The sequence below is a fragment of the Salvelinus sp. IW2-2015 genome, unplaced genomic scaffold (genome assembly GCF_002910315.2).
Source record: "Salvelinus sp. IW2-2015 unplaced genomic scaffold, ASM291031v2 Un_scaffold2522, whole genome shotgun sequence".
In the NCBI taxonomy this organism is placed as follows: domain Eukaryota; kingdom Metazoa; phylum Chordata; class Actinopteri; order Salmoniformes; family Salmonidae; genus Salvelinus; species Salvelinus sp. IW2-2015.
The window spans coordinates 125,268-138,842 of NW_019943836.1; the positions used below are offsets into that span (position 1 = coordinate 125,268).

At 40.7% G+C, this 13,575-nt stretch overlaps 1 long non-coding RNA gene across 1 annotated transcript in view; it reads right to left on the bottom strand.

Moving 5' to 3' along the window:
* LOC112074169 (uncharacterized) overlaps window positions 1-1,098 on the bottom strand; it is a 4,255-nt gene extending 3,157 nt beyond the window's left edge. The window contains exon 1 of the long non-coding RNA XR_002894689.2: window positions 992-1,098. This is a non-coding gene — a long non-coding RNA (uncharacterized lncRNA). The remainder of the gene's footprint in view (window positions 1-991) is intronic.
* Between the last annotated feature and the right edge of the window lie 12,477 nt (window positions 1,099-13,575).

Consider the following 13,575-nt stretch of genomic DNA (forward strand, 5'->3'; position numbering starts at 1 on the left):
CAGATGCGTGTTGTGTAAGGTGCTGTAAAATCTAAAAACTAATCATTGGCTCGTCATCTCAGCTAAGGCTGGAAATAGCAAATAAGAACCTTGATAGTGCTGCTGCAAGTTCTACATTTTAAATTTTGTTATAATTATTATTTGTGTGTATGTGTGTATGTATGTATATGTAGGTATGTATATGTATATATATATATATAACATTTTTTTATTTTTTATTATTATTATTTTTTTTAAGTCTGTCACATCTGTGAATGTGGAATGTGTTTGGTTGTTGTTTTTGAAAAATTAATAAAAACTTTAAATTGAAAAAAATTAGGCTATGCAACTTAAGTGCACTTATATATAGTAGATATACAGAAATTTACATACATGGTTTTTGTCATTTATGCGTGTATTACAAGGTTGCAGCTTGTTTGTACTATGTACTATTTTCCTGAATAACCTTGTCTTCAATATATTGTTACAATACAAAAACCAATAGCATTTCCGTTCACACCATACTAACATTTATAGTTTGAAACGACTGAATGTGTCTGAATATTACTACACATGTCGAAAACGGATAATTACTTTCAGCTTCAAAACAGTACTGCAACCGTAAAATTGTCTCTCTCTGCTGCACCCGCACTGCCTGGACTGAAGTCCGTTTACCTAGACCGAGTGGGCGCCGCCATTGTTCCAAATCGTGAATTTTACACAAAACCAATAATGCAAAACGAACTCAGAAATATCAAATAAATGTATTCTTTATGAAATTACCTTGAGAAAAGTATGTACATCCACTCAGACAAACCAAGACTCTAGAACCAAGACTCTAGTTAACGTTATGTAACTAACTTATCAAGTAGTTATCACGTTCTTCATTCTGTTTGACACAAAAATAACATCAAACCTTAACCAAACGTGATATTACCTTAATAGATTTGTTACCTAGCATGGCATGACATGTTCTTTCGATATTATAAAGTTTAAACATTCTATTACATACCTGTAGTAAATAAATAGAAACGGACACAAAGGTTATCTTCTCGACTGTACCGTTCTGGCGCTTTCTCTACACTGAAGAATGGTGCGCTTCTGTCCGGAACTTCCTGTTCTCCCACTAACACGGTCCGTACGTTCCGGGATCCTTGGGATGGCCCTACCCCATTACATGGAAAGGGGTTGGTTCCACTGACTCCTCCTCCTCCCGGACACAGGATCGTAAGAAAAGCCGTGCGTGAAACATGTAACGTAACCGTAAAAWATAAATCTGTAAACGTACTATGTTACGACCATGAATGAACATTTACACAAATGTTTACGTCTCCCTTTACTCGGTTACAGATCTTTTTTATATGTACAAACTTTTGTCTGGAATGTGGCATCTGCAAAACCGAATGTAGCTAGTCAATCAAGCAACTCTGCCCAGACGTTAGAGTTGCTTTGCAGATTCCGGTTTCATTTCCAAAATAAAAGTCTAGATCTTGTTTTAGAACGGCATTCGATAACAAAGTTGTACCAGTAGATGACGTGGTATAGGCTTGGGCCTTCAGCAAATGACTTGTGTGAGAATTATATAATAAAGACACAGAAGAGCATTGTCTAGAAAAACCGCCTGAGCTGCAAAACAGAAAGTAAATATGATTTAGGCTAGGCCTATTCCACTATCTAAATATGCCATGATGTTGTGTGTTATTTAATGGCCATATAATTGCATAATTTATTTTTAAAGCCATGCGGGGCTAATGAATCATGTAAACTTATGAATCACACTATTTCTACTATTTGGGAGAACGGACATACATTAGGCATTTTGATTGTTGTATTTCCACTCTGTATGTAGGCTAGTTATAGTCATTTGCGTTACACAACCCCATCACGTAGAGGCTATACCCATATCAATAAATGAGACAAAACAAAATATTGATTAAGTTTTGGCTACAGTGGCGATTTTAGCATGTAAATCTTGGTGGGGCAAAAAAATACATAAATTGGGATGCGTGCCAGCAAAGCCACMACAKAACAACACAAAACATTACATTAATTGCACTAGAACGGTGCAAAACGGTGCCCACAAACTGTAAGGGCCACATAAAGCTGTCCCAACATCTTACCACTGCTACACCTGGCTATCAGCAGAGGCCTTGTCTGGCAGCGAAACAGTTCATTCAATCTCATTTACTGCCTTTAAAAAAAACATAGCTGATATGACTGACTTGCTTAAACAAATGTGGTTTCTAATGACAATTGAGATGTACAAACTATGGCATAAGGAACGACAAGCGGGATAAGAGGCAATCCGTAATTTCGATTAAGACATTAATGAGCGAGCTAGGATGGACGTAGTCAATATAAGTATTTGTTCAGCACTTTTGAAATGTACAGCGACAGAATTCAGAACATGGGCCGTTCTTACAGTGTTCTCCCTGTACACCAAGTCAGAACCATAGGATAAATAAAGGGGCATAAAATCAGACATTGAAAGCTCTTACAAAATTCGATGATTACATTTCTCTAAAACAGGTTATATGCTACATGTGCACCACCAAATCAGAACAGTAGGCAAAAGTAAGAGGGGTAAATAGACCAAAGTATTACAACATACACTTAAAATTACTTTCTTAGCTACAGTATACATATCTCCCTGGCATATTACATTATTTATGCAGCAGCATACAAGACAATTTGACTCAACTTCTTGCGCTGTGCTCACTTGAACAGGAAGGTGGCACAGCGGTCCTCCGTGGGCAAATTTTGTCATCAAAGTCTGGCATTCTCTGGATTTATGGTGCTTTCAAGACAACTGGGAACTCGGAAAAAACAAGGTCAAATCATGATGACATCACTGATTTTCAGGTCGTAGCGCTAGAAAGAGGCCTGAGTTCCCGATTTACAATTCCGAGTTGGATGACTGTTCAAAACGTATCTCCCAGTTGGAGCTCGTTTTTTCAGAAATTCCCAGTTGTTCTGAACTCACAGAAGTCAAGTTTTCGCAGTTGCAGCAGCCAAGGGGCTAGAATTTACGATGTCTCCCCTTATATTTGGCGGTGATATAGTGTCCCCATGAGTGACAGAACACTGAGCCAATCATGGCTCTGCTCCACCTGCCCTGAATGACGGGTCGCCACTGTATCTGCATAATATCTAACAAGCGGACAAGGGCAAGGAAAACATATGAAACGCTGATGCACAATCTGAATAGTGACAGCAAACTTGGCTGCCCGTGCAAGTTGAGGACAGTTTACATACACTTAGGTTGTGTCATTAAAACTAGTTTTCAACCACTCCACAATTTCTTGTTAACAAACTATAGTTTTGGCAAGTCGGTTATGACATCTACTTTGTGCATGACACAAGTAATTTTTCCAACAATTGTGTTAACAGACAGATTATTTCACTTATAACTCACTGTATCACAATTCCAGTGGGTCAGAAGTTTACATACACTAAGTTGACTGTGCCTTTAAACAGCTGAAAATTATGTACATAAGTATTTTTATATTTTTTTATACATTTGGAAAAAGGTCTGGTAAAGAAGTTTTAACCTGTAGTTGTTTGGTAGCGGGTGTGTCTGGTTTTGGGGAGGGAATATATGGCGAAGCGGAAGTTGCAGTTCGAGACTGATGCTCCTGGTTGAGTAAAATTGGTAAGAATGAATGGAAGGCCTCCCTAGTGGCGCGCAGTGGTCTAAGGCAGTGCCACTACAAATCCTGGTTCGAGTCCAGCCTCTGTCGCAGCCAGCCGCAACCGGGAGACCCATGGGGCGGCGCACATTTGGCAGCGTCGTCTGGGTTTGGCCGGTAGGGATGTTCTTGTCCCATCGCGCTCTAGGCGACTCCTGTGGCGGACCGGGCGCAATGCACGCGAACACGGTCGCCAGGTCTTACAGTGTCACATTGGTGCAACTTTGCTGCCTGGGTCGTGTTTCGGAGGACGCACGGTTCTCGACCTTCGCCTCTCCCGAGTCCGTACGCTTTTGCGTTCTTGGGTTTATAAACTGGGGGACAGGAAGTTCCGCGCATGCGCCAGAATTGTGCAGTCGAGGCGAGAACTTCTGTGTCCGTTTCCAATGTATTACGTTTTAATATCGAAAGAACATCCATAACATGATAGGTACAAATACGTATTATCACGTTTGTTAAAGTTTTTTTTGTTGCTATTTTTGGGTCAAACCGCGTGATCACTTTTTTTCAAGTCACATAGTTACTGACTTTGGGTCAGTCTGAGTGGATGTATATCATTTCGTCAAGGTAATTTCATAAAGGATCAATTTATTTGAGATGTCTGGGTTCGTTTTACATGTCGTTTTTGGTTTTGTGTTAAATTGGTGGCTCCTACTAGGTCAGCGTCAACGTACTTCAGTTCAAGCACTGAGGTGGAGCAGAGACAATTCACGGTTGAACTACTGTTTTGAAGCTAAATGTAATGATTATCAGTTTTCTACATGATGTACTAATATTCAGAGACATTCAGTTGTTTCTGTCTATCTGTAAATGTTTACTATGGTGTGAGACGGAAATATATTGGTTTTTGATTGAAAATAATACAGTGAAGACAAGGTTATTTCAGGAAAATAGTACATAGTGCTGCCTAAAACATACTGCAACCTTGTACTAAATGTTTTTTTAGTAATTTATATACATTTGTGAATTCAAGAAATCTATAGATTAAGTGCATTTAAGTTCTTATAGCCTAATTTAAAGTGTATACTTTGTCTAATGTGATTTAATTAATGTTTCATGATCTCATGAAATCAGTGCTTGACTTGGACAGGAGCTCACCGGAGCTGAGTACCAGCACCTCACATTTCTACTGTTTGAGCTCATGTTTCCTCTTATAGAATATAGCTCAACAGTATTGTGGAGCTCCTGCACCTAAATATAAACCATATTTTTAAAAGAATAAAGAAAGTGCCAGAACTGTCAAGAGTAACTATTGTGTCCGTTTCTCTTTTTACTACAGACCGACTCAGATTAAGCCTTGAGGCTGTAACATCAACCAGTGAGGACAGACCCAGCATACCTCTTATTGGGAATTTTCATAAATGTGTGCACATTATAATCTTAGAGTAGTCAGCAGAATAAGTGCACTCTATATTGTGTGTCTTAGGTCATTAGGCACCATTAAACATGCACCTGTCTTGAGAGTGGGTGTGTCTGTTTATTTTGTACAATGCTTATGGCTTCATGTTTACTGTTGCTATGGTTACACCACAAATGCAATCTATGCCTACATGCACCTGTCTTGGGAAGCGGGCGTGTCTTTTATTTTGTACTATTGCTATGGCCTAATATTTACTGTTACTATGGTACACCACGAATGGAATATATGCCTTAATGTGAAACCAAGCTAGAATTAGTGCAAGGCAAAAAGATAAGAGTGGCTAAATGCCAGAGGATGAAACATTAATATAAAGAGGAGTTACTATGTGTGTGGACGTAAAGAGGAAAACTGTATAAAAAATTTGTGGCCAAGGCTGGAAAGACATTGACTGAATATTTTCACGAACACTCTCTCCTTCCAAACCTACAGTCACTGGGTCCTGATTGTGACAGTGGAGCCCATTTTGCACTGCAGGATCCAGAGATGGCATCAGTGAAGATGGAAGACTGCAGCCAAACACTGGAGCTGAATGTCAACATTAAAGATGAAGAAGAGGGGGAGAAGATTGGGACATCTGTTTCTCATGGTAAGAGCAGGTTCTAAGTTTGTGTTTATCATTCCAACTGTGCATGAAAAGTTGCAGTAGAACTGTTTCATGATTAACTGTTTCAATGAGAAGGTAGATGTTATTTCATGCTACTGCCTATGGATGCATGATATATTGGTGAACATATCGGATGTTTAGTTTAACGCCGATGTGCAAAACCGATGTCAAAGCTGACGTGCAAACCCATATAACGTAGTACAGGACGTAATGAAGTAACGTGAAATTTTGCGCTACACGTACAACACAGCATTCCTAACCTAGCCCACCATGTCTGCTTGTGTGGATCGAGCAGTCATTTGAAAGAGTAAGAACATTTCGTGAAACAAAGGCGGAAATCCATTAAGCCAAGATAATGGAATTCATTGCCCTTGACAATCAACCGTTCTCTGTCGTGGGTGATGTTGGCTTTCGGCGACTGGTACACAACCAAGTGCGCTATTTGCCGATGTTTGCCCTGCCGGATGTATACAGTAATAGCGTCACTGCTATTAGCTTCACGACATACATACCATGGAACGCCGTTTGGCTCTTTGCCTGTCAAAAAAAGATACAGTTGCACTGTCAAAACTGTACAAAAAAAGTCTGCAAACACCGGCCACGAACTATTGTTTACAATACCGCGTTTGGTAATAAAGCATAATTTGTTCTAACGCAACTTTTGGGGTAGGTAGCTTTAGCTTGGTACCTTAGCTAGCACCAATACAACCAGCCAATTACCAGTAGAAACTGCAGTCATTTTCATTATTCTTAGCAATGATTTAGGAATCCTTGTTGAGTAAGTATTAGCTAGGTTGCCACTTGTTGTTCGCCTATTGAAAATGAACTTCAATTCATGAAATAAAAAAATAGCTAGCCAGCTACTTATTAACCTTTTGCCCAAAGCTTCCGTTAGAAGTGATGCTCGACAGGACCAGGTTATGTGTTGTGAAGCTATCCACAAATAAGTATTAGACAAGTGGGAATTTGCCGTTTGTCTTCAAAATAAAAGTATGTAATTGACAGTGATGCAAATGAATACAAATAGCAGAATATATGCCATAATTTTATTTTGAAGGCTAACCCCAAAGTCCACTATTGTGGCTAATACTTATTGTGGCTAGCAACTGAAACAGATTTTGTCGGTTTGCTATGTTTTTGGGGAAGAACATTGTTTGTATCCATGAGTTAGCTAGCTTTTTTTAATGGCCAGCACTGTAGGTGCACGAGACAACTAGCATCATAGCATTGTGTTAGTGATGAATCGTTGACATATGAAATACAAGTGATAGTGTAATCAATGTGTAATAACTATGTAAAAAAATGTATGAATGCGTATAAATTAAAATATGACGGGCAGTCATATTCAGGTCCTGATTCGTCAACAAGCTTATTTGACACGTCAAAAGGTTGTTTTTTCGAACACGCAAAGACCCAAACGGCGTTCCATAGAAATCCTGGTTGAGAATGAAACGACTGAACAAAATGAACGAAACAGCACAGCAAGTAAGTGAAATAAATAGGTTTTGATTATTTGTACTGGTAATGGGGACACATGTAAATGTCAACAAAAATACTTTTTTGGTGTTGTGTGTCTGTAACCTTAGGTTAACTAGGCAAGTCGGTTAAGAACAAACAATAACGGCCTAACCCGGACTACGCTGGGCCAATTGTGCGCCGCCCTATGGACTCCCAAGCACGGCGTTGTGATACAGCCGAGAATCGAACCATGGTCTGTAGTGAAGCCTCTAGCACTGAGATTTGCAGTGCGCTGCGCCACTCGGGAGCCCCTTGAAGTGTTGAAGGTCCCAAGAACACAGTGGCCTCCATCATTCATTCTTTAACCAAAATATTTATTAGTTCTAGTAAGACAATCAACAATTACAATTACAGAAATACAATAAAAATTATTCCCCCCCAACAAACGATAGACGAAAACATATAACAACCAGACAAATAAATAAAAAGACAATGTGCAGTTGCTTCGACTATAGCCAATATTCACATACATTATTTGAATATACAGATTTACAGTTCCAATGCTTCTATTCTACAATATCACCGGTCTCGCCGAATATTATGAAACTCTTGGGCTTTCCTTTTTCACAATATAAGTATTATTTGTCAAGAGCCAGGCTTGACGTTAATTATTTTAAACCAATGACCAAGTGAGAGGGAACTTGCATACTTCCAGCGAAGAAACATTGAACATCTTGCTTGTAATAGGACGAGGTCAAACATTTTCTGTTCTCTTTTCTCTCCTATGTAAAGAGATTCTCTGGGTAAAGATTTAGGAGGCATAGTTTAGGGATTAGTGGTATTGGGGTAGAGGTCATCTCAGCACATTCCWCCAGGCAATGATACAAGGTGCCTAAATGTGTGTTACATTTAACACACAGGTCTGGGGTATTGGGGTCAWATTTGTGGGGTGATATATGGGTGATATATATATCATATATCACAAGGGTGATATATGTTCTCATTGCGGGTGTTTATTGTCTGTATCTGAGCTCTAGGGAGCCCATCTTGGGAGCCCATCTGGACCTTCATATTGAAATATCAGATATTTCAACATCATCCAATTCCTTTTACAGATCAAATTTAGTGTGTTCTGAAATAGAGGCAACATCAAGACCTGATTAGTTCTCAGGAGATTCAGAGTTGTAAAGTGTGTTGTAGTAGGAAACAAATGTTTGGTTTATTTCTATAGGAAATAACTATCCATTGATAATTGTCCTTTTTTTTACCCCCTTTTTCATGGTATCCAATTGTTACTGTCTTGTCTCATTGCTACAACTTCCGCACAGACTCGGGAGAGGCGATCCACAACACAACCCAACCGGGTTAGGGAGGGTTTGGCCGGTTTGTCTCATCGCGCACTAGTGCACGCTAACCAGGTCGCTAGGTGTATGGTGTTTCCGCCAACACATTGGTGCGGCTGGCTTCCTGGTTGGATGCACGCTGTGTTAAGAAGCAGAGATTCTGCCAGAATCGGAAGCCAGCCGCACCAATGTGTTGGCGGAAACACCATACACCTAGCGACCTGGTTAGCGTGCACTGCGCCTGGCCTGCCACAGGAGTTGCTAGTGCGCGATGAAACAAACCGGCCTCCCTAACCCGGACGACGCTGGGCCAATTGTGCTCCGCCCCATGGACCTCCCGGTCGCGGCCGGCTGCGACAGAGCCTGGGCTCGAACCCAGAGTCTCTGGTGGCACAGCCTTAGACCACTGCGCCACCCGGGAGGCCCTGATAATTGTACTTTTTAATTATGAATTGCATTAATGGCTCGGTCTGAATTTAACCTCTTAATGGGGCGGCAGGTACCCTAGTGGTTAGAGCGTTGGGCCAGTAACCGAAAGATTGCTAGATCAAATCCCCGAGCTGACGAGGTAAAAATCTGTCGTTCTGCCCTTGAACAAGGCAGTTAACCCACTGTTCCTAGGCAGTCATTGTAAATAAGACTGACTTGCCTAGTAGGTCAATAATTTTTTCTACATATAAAATAAAAAATGCGCCAGACGAGCAATTTACCAGGTTTTCACCTTGATCATAGGACTGTTTCAGCCTAGTTAAGCTGTTTTCAGCCTTTGAGGTGAACATCTTCCTATACTGAGCTTTAAGAGTGAATCATTCCTTGTTTACTTCTAGAGTTATTCTCAAAAAGATTTCCTCTCCAATTCTCTGATTTCGCTGTCCACATTTTCTGATTTAAATTTAATTGAGTTGATTTTAAACTGTTAAAATGTATAATTTGCCCCATAATATTTGCTTTGAAAGCCTCCCATCTGGTACTTGCTGACATTTGGTCAGTGTTCAATGTAAAATAAACATCTATATGCACTCCAACGTAATGTAAGAAGTCTGTCCTAACCATCTGGGATGCAAACACCATCTAGAGGATCCTTCCATTAGTTCTCCTATATACTGCTTAGACAAGTTATATTTGCATGATTTAGCTTATTCATTATTCATAATTAATTCATCATTAACGTTTGGTTCCTGCATGTGACCGACCAATAGCTCACGAGGCTTCTTCTCTCCAAGCTGAGACCTTGAAACTGAGATATCCATTTTGGTTCCCAGAACAATGTTCTGGGCGTACTACCAAATGGTCTAAGGAGGAGGTCACAGTCACCTGCGTGAACCAAGAACATTTCCCCAATTTTTTAGAGGGCTAATAGTTAGCAGGGCAATTTTGTATTAATTACTGTATCAATGAGTTGAATGTATGTAGGCTGTGAAATCCCTCACACCAGTACAGTAGTGTATGCAGCTAAAAGTTTGATGCGATCCGCCAACCAAATCCCAAAGAAGAAGAAGGACGCACGTGCATGTCGCTTGACCCGTATGTAGAATGTGAAAAAGGAGCGTTGTTAATCTCTATTATTGATGTTTGATTTAAGAGTTTCTACCACCCTATGTAAAGCTGGGATATATTAGATACCCATAAAAGAGTTTGTGTAAAATCCCGATGCAGTGCAAGAAATGTAAAAAGTTTGGCACCATGTCAAGTGTTTGCAGACGGAATGTGTGCAACTGTTGTGGGGGTCATATTCCTGAATTCCCAGATGTCAAGAAAGAGAGGGTGAAAGGGTGGGTGAAAGAGGTTGAGGTGTCAAGGATCAGGACTGTACAGCAAATCTCCTATATGGAGGTAGTAAGAGAGTTATAGGGGCATGAGGCCACAGTTCTGAAGAAGATATGGTGGTGGATGTGTAACCGATGTGAAATGGCTAGCTAGTTAGCGGTGGTGCGCGCTAATAGCGTTTCAATCGGTGACGTCACTCGCTTTGAGACTTGAAGTAGATAGTGTTCCCCTTGCTCTGCAAGGGGTTTTGTAGAGCGATGGGTAACGATGCTTTGTGGGTGACTGTTGTTGATGTGTGCAGAGGGTCCCTGGTTCACGCCCGGGTTGGYGCGAGGGGACGGACTAAAGTTATACTGTTACAGATGCACCATAACCAGTTGCAAATGTTGTACGTCAATCAAGTTATCTGGATACACTTATTGTGAAAAGGTGGATTTTGTAGCATTTATAGCCACAGCTATGAATTGTACTGCACAAGAAGTTCAAGAAACTGGACATTTTGGGCCTCCAAGACTGCAAGGACTACTGTCGCCAGAAAATGTTCCGTTCTTACAGGATCCTTCTCAGCCTGTGTAGGGAACTGATTAGAACAGAAAAGCAGGCTGATTTAGTTTAATRTAAATTTCGTTATTGATAGTTTGTATGATTTTGAAAATACTGTGTACACTGAACAAACATACAGTGCATTGCAAAAGTATTCACCCCCTTGGCGTTTTTCCTATTTTGTTGCATTACAACTTGTCATTTAAATGGGTTTGTATTTGGATTTCAGGTATTGGACATACACAAAATAGTCCAAATTGGTGAAGTGAAATGTAAAAAACAACTTGTTTCAAAAAATCAAAAATCAAAAACGGAAAAGTGTATTCACCCCTTTTGCAATGAAGCCCCGAAATAAGATCTGGTGCAACCAATTTCCTTCAGAAGTCACATAATTAGTTAGATTGCACACAGGTGGACTTTATTTAAGTGTCACATGATCTCAGTATATCTACACCTGTTCTGAAAGGCCCCAGAGTCTGCAACACCGCTAAGCAAGTGGCACTATGAAGACCAAGGAGCTCTCCAAACAGGTCAGGGACAAAGTTGTGGAGAAGTACAGATCAGGGTTGGGTTAAAAAAAAATATCCCGAAACTTTGAACATTCCACGGAGCACCATTAAATCCATTATAAAAGAATAGAAAGAATATGGCACCACAACAAACCTGCCAAGAGAGGYCATTAATCAAAATTCACAGACCAGGCAAAGAGGGTATTAATCAGAGAGGCAACAAAGAGACCAAAGATAACCCTGAAGGAGCTCCAAAGCTCCACAGCAGAGATTGGAGTATCTGTCCATAGGACCACTATATACCGTGCACTCCAAAGAGCTGGGCTTTACGGAAGCAAAACATGTTTGGTGTTCGCCAAAAGGCATGTGGGAGACTCCCCAAACATATGAAAGAAGGTACTCTGGTCAGAATGAGACTAAACATTGAGCTTTTTGGCCATCAAGGAAAGCGCTATGTCTGGCACAAACCCAACACCTCTCATCCCTGAGAACACCAACCCACAGTGAAGCATGGTGGTGGCAGTATCAGCTTTGGGGATGTTTTTCATCGCGCAGGGACTGGGAAACTGGCCAGAATTGAAGGAATGATGGATGGTGCTAAATACAGGGAAATACTGAGGGAAACCTGTTTCAATCTTCAGAGATTTGAGACTGGGACAGAGGTTCACCTTCCAGAAGGACAATGACCCTAAGTATACTGCTAAAGCAACACTCAAGTGGTTTAAGGGGAAACATTTAAATGTCTTGGAATGGCCTAGTCAAAGCCCAGACCTCAATCAATTGAGAATCTGTGGTATGACTTAAAGATTGCTGGACACCAGCAGAACCCATCCAACTTGAAGGAGCTGGAGCAGTTTTGCCTTGAAGAATGAGCAAAAATCCCAGTGGCTAGATGTGCCAAGCTTATAGAGACATACCCCAAGAGACTTGCAGCTGTAATTACTGCAAAAGGTGGCTCTACAAAGTATTGACTTTGGGGGGGTGAATAGTTATGCAGGCTCAAGTTTTCAGTATTCTTATTTCTTTGTTTCACAATAAAAAATATTTTGCATCTTCAAAGTGGTAGGCATGTTGTGTAAATCAAATGATACAAACCACCAAAAAATCTATTTTAATCCAGGTTGTAAGGCAACAAAATAGGAAAAATGCCAAGGGGTGAACACTTTCGCAAGCCACTGTAAACGCAACATGTAAGGTGTTGGACCCATGTTTCATGAGGTGAAATAAAGATCCCAGAAAATGTTCCCAACACAAACTTATTTCTCACAAATGTTGTGCACAAATGTGTTTACATCCCTGTTAGTGAGCATTTCTCCTTACTAAGATAATCCATCCACCTGACAGGTGAGCTATTCAAGAAGCTGATTAAATTGCATGATCATCATAAACAGGTGCACCTTGTGCTGGGACAAGAGTAGCTGAGTAGGTACCTTGCCAGCAGCTAATGGGGATTCCTGATGTCAACGTTGTGAACAGAGTGCCCCATGGTGGCAGTGGGTTATGGTATGGGCAGGCATAAGCTACAGACAACTGCATTTTATCGATGGCAATTGAATGCACAGAGATATGATATGACACGATCCTGAGGCCCATGTTTGCCATTCATCCGCCGCCATCACCTCATGTTTCAGCATGACAATGCACAGCCCGATGTCGCAAGAAAGACTCTGTACACAATTGAAAATGCTAAAAATGTCCAATTCCATGGCCTGCATACTCACCAGACACGTCACCCTTTGAGCATGTTCGGGATGGTCCGGATCGAGGTGTAGACAGCTTTCAGTTCCCTCCTATATCCAGGAAGCCTTTGAAGAGTGGGATAACATTCCAGATGCCACAATCAACAGCCGATGAACTCTATGCAAAGGAGATGGTCCCGGAGGAGCAGCAGCAGCTACCCACTTCTCCGGTGCTTCATTTGTAAATTGGGAGGTGCTGGTACAAAAGGAGTGCAAGAGTGGGGTAACCTGGGGGTCTCTGACGTACCAGAACGCATAAAAAATAGAACTCACCTTTATAATAAAGATTGCATTTATTATCATGGCTTTTGTGTACTGGCATATTATTTTTTTTAAATATTATTTATTTAATCTTTATTTTAACTAGGTAAGTCAGATAAGAGCAAATTCTATTTACAATTTACGGTCCATACACAACTTGCCAAAAACCGGTTTATAAGACTAACACATTTTGATGACTTTGGGACGACCAATAAATCTTCCCTCCCATCCAAAGTGTAAAAACCTCCCTAAAATAGGACTGA